The 11,121-nt window shown below is 45.9% G+C and overlaps 1 pseudogene; it reads right to left on the bottom strand.

The window, feature by feature from the left end:
* Positions 1-2,891: 2,891 nt before the first annotated feature.
* Positions 2,892-9,202, bottom strand: LOC122112119 (annotated as a pseudogene).
* Positions 9,203-11,121: the final 1,919 nt, after the last annotated feature.

Here is an 11,121-nt window from a genome sequence, read left to right as displayed (position 1 = left end):
ATGTTGGTCCTAGGATGCCAGTAGTCAGGATCCGAGCAGATCCTCACTGGTGCAGCACATGTCAAGGCCTAGCCAATGGGCCCATCCCTAGGATCAGAGGTGGCACTTACCTATTGAACAGCAGGTTCAATACGTGATGGGCAGTCGTGAAAGTGCGGTATGTCCCCAGAAACACTGGGATAAACACAGCATCTCCGAAGAGCAGGGAAGGCACTAAGTGGTCTACTAGCTTCTCCACTTTGCCTCCCTGCAGGTATCCAGCCATGCAGGGATCAGGAAGGGTTGGGGCTAAAACCCACCCAAACTGGGTGAAGAAATGATACACAAATCAAACATGAAAGAGCAGCACATTGGGAAAAGGCTCAGGGCCATACAATGAAAATAACCTGAGGCCACGCACACACACACACACAATCACGTATTTACACCCCACTCGAATGTCAACACATATGGGGTCTGAGGCTGCCAGAAGGTAGTGGGTGAGGGGACTCTCCCTCCCCCCTCCACACCCTTCCTCCTCCTTGATTCACCTGTGGGTTGCATGGTGGTGTTCTGCTCTGGCGACTGGGACAAGGGATGACCCAGCGCCTTTGTACTATATCAAACTCGTTTTGTGTGGTTGTTCTGCGGAAAAGCCGGCAACAGCAGGAGAACATCCTGCTGCCCCTAAGCTTTGCATACAACTCAGCTGGCTCAGCCGCACAGCTTTATTGGTGCTGGTAACCAGCACCAACTCCTGCCTGGCCCTTTGTGACATCATCTCTGGAGAGGACATCATCAATGGCGGGAAGTCCCCTCTTCTGAACTCAGCCTCAGACCAGACCTCTGCAAATGTCCCCTGGGTGCTGGCTGGGCCAAATGGCAAATCAGGAGCCAAACTAGATACACTCCACAACCACAACCAATTGTTCTCTGTCCAGTTCATGTTGTGGTTATGAGGAAACACTTACTGAGTTCACACCCGACCCCTTGTTCCGGTTTAAATGTCACCCCGTGTACAAGTGCCTGTGCTTGCCTGCCTCCCCCAGTCACCCACTCTTTCCTAGTGCTTCTACCCAGTACCTGCTTGAGCATGTCATACACTGCATAGGACCCTGTATCCATGCAATGCTTGAGAATCCTGAGAGCTGGTTTTAGTCATTTTCACTGCACTCTTGTAGAGATCAATTCCCTGCACATTGTGTCTAGACAGAGAACAAACTGCAAACCACTTGTCTTGGTCTCCCATTCCTGCATGGGGAACTTCTGGGAGGAGGATACCAAGTTCAAGGCTACTCTGACCTAGGCAAGAGATACTGTCTCAAATCCGTGCAAGCCAACTATGAACAAAACAAAAAGGAAAAACAAGACCTGAGCTCTATATGGGGATGAGAATTTCACAAGTGCACACATAGATGAGGTGTTCTCTATTTGGAAGCCTACCCATGACAGAGTCCCTTGTGAAACACACAGGGGACACACATTCATCCACACAGACAGTGGCACACATCTGTATTCCCGCATATGGCTCCTCACATGCACGCATTGAAGTGAGATGCTGAATTCAGCTCTGCCTGCCACAAGGTCTGTGTGCTAAAGAGAGGGTGGGTGAGAGGTGGGGTGTTTGCTCAGTGTCCTGTATCCTCAGCTCTCCACTCTTCTGGAGAATCAGAAAGGTTAGCAGCCTGGGATCCAAAAGAATGTGAGGCTAATCTCTGGGCTCACTTGGTGGATTCATGGAGTGACCAGTGAGGGCATGGACAGCCAGTGATTTCTGCACCATGTTCACTGACGTAGAGGTGTAAAGGGCACAAAATTATCGGGCTACTGGAATGGAATGAACACAACTCAACTCTTAGGGCTGAGAATTTTCTGCTGCCACTGCGCATGGGGAGAGGAGTTACTGTGAGAGCAGCCTGGACGTGGAGTTTGTTGATGTGGAGAAAAGTGGAGATGGGAGGCCTTCACTTTTCAAGGAACAGGGAAGTGGACAGGTGCCTCCACCACGGGGATCCTGGCAGGGAAAGGAGAACCTTGGCATCCTTTGCCTCTAGATTCCTAGGTGTGCCCTTCCCTGTCTGCTCCTTCCCTAGGTCCACATCTCCCTTGCTCAAGAAGTCACAGTCAGGGCTGGGAAGGTGCCTCAGTGGGAGAGTGCTTGCCTTGCATGTGTGAAGCCCTGGGTTCCATTCCTCTGCACCACCTAATCAGAGAAAGCCAGAAATAGCATTGTGGCTCAAATGGTAGAGCACTAGCCTTTAGCTGAAGAACTGAGGGGCAGCGCCCTGGCCCTGAGTTCAGGCCCCAAGACTGATTAAAAAAAAAAAAAAAGATGTCACAGTCAGTGCCCAAGACTCTGATGATGGCAACTTATACTCACTGGCATTGTTCGTGCATGTAGGGCCAAGAAGGTCTATGCATTCAGCTCGACTTGGAGCCATGGCGGGGGCTTTTTCATGGGAATCAGAGGCCAGGGTATCCTTCTCTAAAGCTACCCAACAGAAGTCCTTGAGGCAACGCTCCGAGACGTGGTTTCTGCTACCAAAACCAGGACCATGTTACTGGTCCTGCCGACCATGGCGCTGATCCTGCCATCTATCCTGATGACAAAGTCCCTGACTCCTCCTGCCTGCTCTGAGGAAGTGACCACTGCATGAGGGCTGCAGGCAGAATCCAGGCCTATGACATATGATTTGATGCACCTGTTCTCATTATTTTATATCATTATAGACTTTATCTTTTTAATTTCCAAAAGCTAATATACCAATGACAACTGTCCACCTCCCTGGATGGTGGGGAAAAACCAATGGAGCCAGAGGTATGGCAAAAGCCATGGTACTTCTTTGTACCCACCTCCAGGGTCCCATTCCCAAATCTCACTCCCACGGTTGGTAGTAGCATACTCATCCTCTTTCTCCAACATGTTTAATGGTAAGAATGGAAGCAAACAGCCGAGAACATCCAACTGTGATCCGGTGCTGATGGTACCCACCGCTTCTTCTCCTACTTCTCCAAGCAGCAGCACCTCTGCACCACCTCTGCCAGCACCAGGCAGTGCAGGATGAGCTTCCTTTCTGCAGCCAGTTCCTTCTAAAGACCTGGCCCCAGAGCTTCTGCACAAACAGATTTGACTCTTTCTGGAAACTGTTCTTGGTGACACCTCCATTTGGTACATTCTCCAGGGATCCAGATTTCAAATGGAACCTTCAATGTCTGTTTCTTTGAAGACAGGCCATTTCTCCTCAAGCCAGATTAGCAGATTGTAAAAAGACAGGAGAAGCCTCACTTTAGACAGCGCATGGTGGGGAGCAGGTGGGGAGGCTTGCCCACCTTCTTCAGACATGGCCTCACTGCGCACTCAGCCTCCTTGCAGCTGTGGCTCAATGTGGCAGCTCAGTGACAGCAGATGTCCATCACGCCACAGGCCATCAGAATTCTTAGTGCTCTTCTCATCACATTCTCCTGACTCTCTCAACCTAAACATGCCAGAAAATACCAACAATTGGGCCCAAAGCAGACAGGGTCCTCTGTTTCCCTTCAGTTTCCCACTGAAGCTCCCATCAGAGCTCCTGAAAACCTACAAAGTAGGAAAAATATCACTTCTCCAGATTGTGACCCCTTTCTCTGGGTTGTTTCTTTCTGGATAGCAGGGAAGAGTTCTGGTGTCTGCCTGTGCAATAGTGAGAACATTTTCCTGGGTAAATTCTGTCCTAAAGGAAGGGTCTTGTCCATTCATGATATGGGTGTTTATGGCCACTGAAGCCACCCAGTCCATTGGAGCCAGGCCTGGGCTCACTGAGGGGGCTCATCTTTGACATCACTCATGAATATTTACAAATGCAACTACTCACCAACCAGGGCACTGGCAATTCGTTCTTCTCTTTGTAGGAAGCTGTCTAGCCATAGCCACACATGTGTCAGCATGTCAGCACCTGTCTGTAGGCATAGCTGAGAGGTGATTTTCGAGCAAGTCCTGAAGAACCAGGCAGGGCACAGACCTGCGATCCTCCATCCACAACATCCCGAGGACCTGGATACAGATGTTCTGTCACTACTTCTAAATTGGATATCTGCATGAGTTTGTCGAACAAACGGAATGCATACTGTTACAAAATTTAAACACAGCCAATAAATTAATAGGGACTGTGGTATGTGAGGACTGTGAGAAGATGCAGACAGTACCATGTGTGGTCTATACTTGTTTCTGTGTGCTTCCCGCATGGCTGGGGAGAATGCACACAGTGTGAGGACCGCAGAAAGGCAACTGGAGTGAGGACTGAAAATCCCTGGATCAGTTAGTAGTTGAATAGGAAATGTTGCCTTGGTCCTTTGCTTGTGGACCTAGCGGGGGCAGTGCTGGAAACTCAGCAGTTGGGACCTAGTGTAATAGGTCACTGGGGTCATGTGTGTACCTGTACTGTGCAGCCTGCTTTGGCAGCATGAGGGAAGCAGCCTCTGCCATTGCTCACTGCTGATGAGATGATGTCTGCCTCACCACAAGCCTCTCACAACCAAGCCTGGACTGAAGAGGCCGGAAGCAAGCCAAAACACTCCTTTCCTCCTTGAAACAGTTTCTCTCGGCCACTTGTTGTAGACAAGGAAAGTCTAACCGCATCCTTGCAAAGTTTCTTAAACTTTTGTGCCTCAGTTGCCCCTTCAGGGAGTCAGTATACAGATTGAGTCAGAAAACATTTGTAAAAGGCCAGACCATTCTGGAGCAGGGTAATATATAAGGATTCCACTTCTGAGCATTTACCCAAACAAGGCCATACTAAAGCTACCAGCACAACTATGTCTATCGCAGCATTATTTACCATAGCTGAGATATGGAACCAACCCAGATATCCCTCAGTAGATGAATGGATCAAGAAAATGTGATGTGATATGTTTGTGTGTGTGTCTGTGTGTGTGTATATGTAATGGAATTCTATGGTTCCATCGGAAAGAATGAAACCGCCCCATTAGTTAGGAAATGGCAAGACTTAGAAAAATTATATTAACTGAAATAAGCCAGACCCAAAGAAATATAGCTCCCATGGTTTCCCTCATTTGCAGTACTTAGTATATATCTAGGATAATTTTGTCAGATGAGCAGTTCTATAGCGATATACATGACCATAGAAGATGATGCTAGGTGAAATGAAGCCCAAGATATGGACCCAAGAGGTCTTTCTTTGTTGTAGTTTTTAATGTACTATGTGAATTTTTTGGTTTCCTTTGTATGTTCTTCCCTCTATGGTATAAACCCTGTTGTCATTGTACTTGATTTTGGTACCCTGCATCTTGTATATACATTTGTCTAATTTGGGAGGGAAAGGGGAATAACAAAACTCTGAACAAAGGACACAGGATGACCTATTGCAACAATGATACCCAAAAGACAGTGTATTGGAAATGAACTTTACAACTGTGCTGCGGGAGAGGAGTGAGGGAAATGTGGGAGGGAAGGGACAGTAGGTGAACAACAAGGGAGTGGGTAACAATGCTTGACAAGAAATGTACTCATTCCTTACTCATGTAACTGTAAGCCCTCTGTACAGCAGCTTTACAATAAAATAAAATTAAAAAAATTTGGAAAAGGCCAGGCCGTGCTACTCACAAGACATTGCTCCTACTGCATTTGTACAGCAGGGATTGGAAGGACAACCTCTTCTTTTTTAGACCATTTGTGTGTGTGTGTGTGTGTGTGTGTGTGTGTGATGGGGCTTGAACTTGGAGTGGGCACTATCCCTCAGCAATTTAGCTCAAGGTGAGCACTCTACCACTTGAGCCACAATGCCACTTCAGTTTTTCTGAGTCTCACAGAGTGTCCTGCCAGAGTTGCCTTTGAACCGCGATCCTCAGATCTCTGCCTCCTGGGTAGCTAGTATTATAGGCGTGAGCCACCGATGCTCAGCTTTTTCTAGGAATTTTATGGGCAACCTTCATAATCACCCTGTGTCCTCATTCACTCAACTCTACTGTCCAAAGGTAAGCTAAGGAATTTTGTCCTAAGCAACAGTCATCAGTAGCTCTTAATGTGTGATGATACGCTCCAGACACATGCCATGTTTGAGCTGAGGTGTCTCATTCTAGCTTACAAAATGGGATAAACTGGAGGGAGAGGGAAAACAATTGGAAACATGCCAAAGCATTCCTCCAAGGCACCATCAGAAGCCAGGAGTGCAGTCACAGGTTAAGACAGCTCAAAGACATTGGATATAAATACACTTTAGGTAATATAAACAGTCTGATCTATCTCAGAATGTTTATCATGTCTTCAGATATGAGGCATTGCAGAATGGCAAGATGTTTCTCACACCTCCATTTCCTCATCAGTAAAGCTACATAAAGGGGGCTGGGCGCAGGGGTGCAGGCCTAGAGTCCTAGCTATTGGGGAGTTGAGACATGAGGATCACTTGAGCCAAATAGATCAGCATCCTCCTGAGAAAACCAGTGAGAAGCCCATCTCTAAAATGAGTATACAGTCACAGTATCAGCTCCTGAGCCTGTGCTGTGGCCCTGTCTGGTCAGTGTAGGAACCTTCTCAATAAAGTTGCTTCTTTGAAAAAAAATAAAATAATATAAAATGAGTAGGGGCTAGCTGGGAAGGTGGCTCAGTGGTAGAGCGCTTGCCTTGCATGCTTGAGGCCCTGGGTTCGATTCCCCAGCACCACATAAGCAAAAAGAAAAAAAGCCAGAAGTGGTGCTGTGGCTCAAGTGGTAGAGCACTAGCCTTGAGCTGAAGAGCTGAGAGACAGCGCCCAGGCCCAGAGTTCAGGCCCCACGACCGGACCCCCCAAAAAAAGAAAAAAAGTAAAATGATTATACAAATAAATAGATAGATACTAAAGATTCTATTATTTGCCTTGGGAAACATGCTTCAATTCTGTAAGCAACAATTCACTTACTGGACAATGGAGGCAACACACGCAGGACTGATTTCTAGCTCTGCTGCAGTGGGACAACTGGCCGTGTCCCTTGGGTTTTCTCTGTTGTCAAGCTTGTGAAGAATGGACAAAGCCCAAAGTCTCCTTCTGTGCAGGTTTCTCACCACTTACCATCTGTCTTTGGTCTGCAGATGCACAGTCATTTGCATATACTGCTCCTCTTCTTGCTTTCTCAAAGTGGCAGACACCAGAGAAAGCTCACCCAACAAGGATACCAGCCAGGTCAGATGAAAGATGCCACCAAAGCTAGAAAGCCATACTGTTCTTCTTCCAGTGGGCCAGCGGTGGGGAATCACAAACTCTGTGAGGACTAGGAAGAAGAGAATGCCTGACAAAGAGCAGGACCCAGGTACATGGGAGAGCGCATGGACACAGGGACCTTGCCTTACCAGGTGGCCAAATGTAGCCTCAAATAAGCAAGTCTCTTGTAGGTTTGAACTTCAATTTTGCTAGTAAAATGAGGCATGCTACTGGCAATAGCACACAATTCAGCTAAACAGTATGATGAAAAGATCTAGGCTTTAAATATAGGAAGTTTACATGTACTTAGGTAGACACACACATACAAACACATACATTTCACACGTGCACACGCATATACACACACACCTCTTCAATAAATGATTTAAAGTCACCCGGCAGCCAGGCACAGTGGAGCAAACCCGTAATATAAGCTACTTGGGACATGGAGACTGGAGGAGTATGCTTCAAGACCAGCAGTCTGGGAAAAAGTCAGTGAGGTTCTATATAAAAAAATAAGGACCTGGGGTCCCAGTACTTGCAGCCAGGAGTAGGAAGGTCACTGACTGAATCTGGCACCAGGTAAATGTTCAAGACCCTTTGAAAAACTAAATTAAAAGGTGTTGAGGCATAGCTCATGTGTAGCAGGTAGAAAGTCCTGAGTTATTTTCCTCTGCCACCAAAATTGTTAAAGTCTTCTGCAAGAGGAGAACAACGATGGTCTGCTAGCTCCTAAAACCCAGAATCTTATCAATGGCACACACGAAAACGGAAACAGAGAAACAGCAACACCTTTCAGCTAGTTCAAGAGCATCAAGTTGATGGAGTGCTAAATGTTTCCTTATATCTTCACAAAAGCACACTCTGAAGCGTGTATGAATTAGAATTTCTGCTTGATCATGAAACTGACAGCCCACTCTTGTCCTTAGCCCAAATCTTAAACAGAACTAAACTTAACACTTCATATATGTTGCATTAAATTTGTCAGTCAAGTCTTATGATTCTGACATTAACACTTAAATCAATGAGCATGTTCTTGAGAAATACAAAAAGAAGTTGTAGCTGAGTGCTGGTAGCTCATGTCTAGAATCTTAGTTACTTGGGAGACTGAGATCTGAGAACCACAGTGTGAAGTCCTTTGGGTCAGGAAAGTCTGTGACACTCCTATCTTCAGAAACCACCATAAAGCCAGAAGTGGAACTGTGGTACATGGTGGAGTGCTAGCCCTGAGAGAAAAAGCTAAGAGAGAACACACAGACCCTGAGTTCAAGCCCCAGCCTAGATACACAGAAAAATTCTAAGTAAACACACAAAAAAATTCATGGAGGCACTAGGACCTAAACGAGTATCAACCTTAGAAGCAAAATCAGCTCCCTCCAGCTTCTCACCATCTCCTATAGTTCATCTCCTCTGAACACCTTACAGAACAGCTCCTACCACCTCCTGCCACAAACTGAATCTAACCTGGTTCTGTCACATGACTGGTGTGTGAGCTCAATGCCTGTGAGCTTCTATTGCTTTACCTGTTCTGAGGGTGGTAATTACCAATTTTACATAACCATTATATGAGTTTCTGACACTTTCAATTGTTATCCTTCTTGTCCTAAGTCTCCTACATCATTTTCAAGCATCAGGACAATGAGGCTCCATTGTTTTGAAACTCATGAGGAGATAAAGCATCTTATCACCCACTGAGGTTAAGGATCCTAAAGATCTTCTTTCTCTAATAAAAGACACTCAGGTGGTCCTGATAACCACAAGAACATCCATCCAAACACAAGAGCAGGAATCTCTAACAGCATGCTTTTCTAGTGTTCATGCTCAAAGAATGATTACTAAACAATAAATGATCTAATGTACAATACATGAAATACTGTGCACCCAGCCAATGTTCCTGTAACTTCCGGGACAAGGAAAGGAACAGCAGACTAAAACTGACCTGTGAAGACAAGGGACCCCTTGAGCTGTTCTTTCCCCATGACTTCTTTTTTCAGGAATGCAAATTCCTCCATCAAGAGTTCTCTGTGGTCTTCCTGCAGGACTTTTCCTATCATGACAAAAATGGGTTACATAAGCCAATTAGCAGTACTGGGTACAGCTGCACATCTTGAGAGGCTGTGTCAGCCTCAGGACAGGGCAGGACTCATGTCCCTTACAAATATTTCTCTTAGTCAGGTCCCACTGTGTCACTACGGTAATCCAAGCTTCTCAGTTGGCTGAGATTTGAGGCCTGTGCTCCAAAGCCAGCCTGGGCAGGAAAGTCAGTGAGACTCTCCTCTCCAATTAACTGCCAAAAAGATGGAAATGGAGCTGTGGTAGAGCAGTAGACTTGAGACACAAAAGCTCAAAGACAACATTCAGGGACTGGGTTCAATCCCCAGGACCAGCACAGAAACATATACTATCCTAGTCAGGTGTCTAAGCTGACCTAGACCACACCTGAACACACCTCCTTCTACGTGCCAGCTGAAGCAGACTCCAGGTCAAAGCTGAAAACAAATAAAACTCTTAAGAAAGCAGGATGGTAGCCATCTGTCTCCACAGACACCAGGAAACTGCAGAGTTGCCTGAGAGCCCACAAGTGATTAATTTGTGTTTTAGAAAGGATTCAGTGCCTGCCACACACACACACACACACACACACACACACACACACACACACACACACACCTATGACTTGAAGGAAGGCGTTAGACAGACTAGAGGAAGAGATAATGTATGACTCTATTAAAACTCAAGGAACAAATAAAATAAAATAAAATAAAACTGAAGGAACAATGATTCACCAATGATCGTGTCTTCAGGGTCACTGAGGAGAACATTATTTATAACTCAAATCTTCAGTTGTACCAGTAAGATGTTAACAGTTTTTGATATATGGTGGCATTTTCATATCTAGGTATGATGCTTTCCTGTATGTAAAACAAACAGGCTCACAGGTTGCCTAGACTTACATGAATATCTAGAATAAAATAGAACACACAGATTTGAGGATCATGTTTCAAAAGCCAGCTGGGGCATGAAAAGCTGTGAGACTCTTATCTCCAATTAACCACCAGAAAACCAAAAGTAGAGTGCTATCCTTGAGCTCAGTGACAGCACCAAGGCCTTGAGTTCAAGCCACACGACTGACAAAAAATAATAAAATAAAAATTGTATCCAGTCGAAGAATGGCAATGCCTCTGATTTACAGGCCAGGTTTCTCACAATTCCTTGGTTAAGGCATCTGGGTGGGCTTGGGGGGGATTCCCGGCCAACGCACCAAATGTAAAGCTGAATTTGGAAATCCTTACCCAAAAGACCACCAGAGACGTCACCAATGTAAAAGCAAAGGAGTCTTTATTGCAAGCTCGAGCTTGGTCCCCCCACGCACATGGCAGCAGCCCATGATGCTAAGAGGCCCCGAGCCCAGGGTTACAACACTTTTTATACATTTTTTAGGGAAGGCAGGGGCTTTGCATACATCATAACTTCTTGTAACAAATGACTACAAACCGCGGGAAAATCATAAAACAACTCTATAGTATGATTGGCGCACTACAAAGCGGGAAAGGACCAGAAACAAATTGTCGGTTAGATCAAGGGGGCTGACATACTTTAAACTGTGTTGGCTTGCACCACAGGGGAGTCTCAAGAGGATAGGTGCTCAACTGCAGGGTGTCTGGTTTAGATAATGGTCACCATACCCTAGGAGGAGCTGTTCTGGAGTTGCAGATATCATAATTCCAGGCAATGGGGCTGAAGTGGGTCAAGGGTTAAGTTGCAGAACTGAGATGGGGGTCTTAGTGAAATGGAGTTGCTTAGGTTCCTCAATGCAAGAAGGCCCAGACCTGCTTTTTCACAACTTTTATAATACACAGTGAGCAAACTTGGGAATTTCATTTAGGCCTACACTTGATTGGTTGACAATACCCTCACACATGATTGTTTAACACTTGATACTGTAGACATAGCAACTGCAGACATAGCACTT

Source organism: Dipodomys spectabilis, unplaced genomic scaffold, assembly GCF_019054845.1.
Source record: "Dipodomys spectabilis isolate Male_0828 unplaced genomic scaffold, ASM1905484v1 ptg000092l, whole genome shotgun sequence".
Classification (NCBI taxonomy): Eukaryota; Metazoa; Chordata; class Mammalia; order Rodentia; family Heteromyidae; genus Dipodomys; species Dipodomys spectabilis.
The sequence above is the reverse complement of the archived record's forward strand: the minus strand, read 5'-3'. Positions and strand labels throughout refer to the sequence as shown.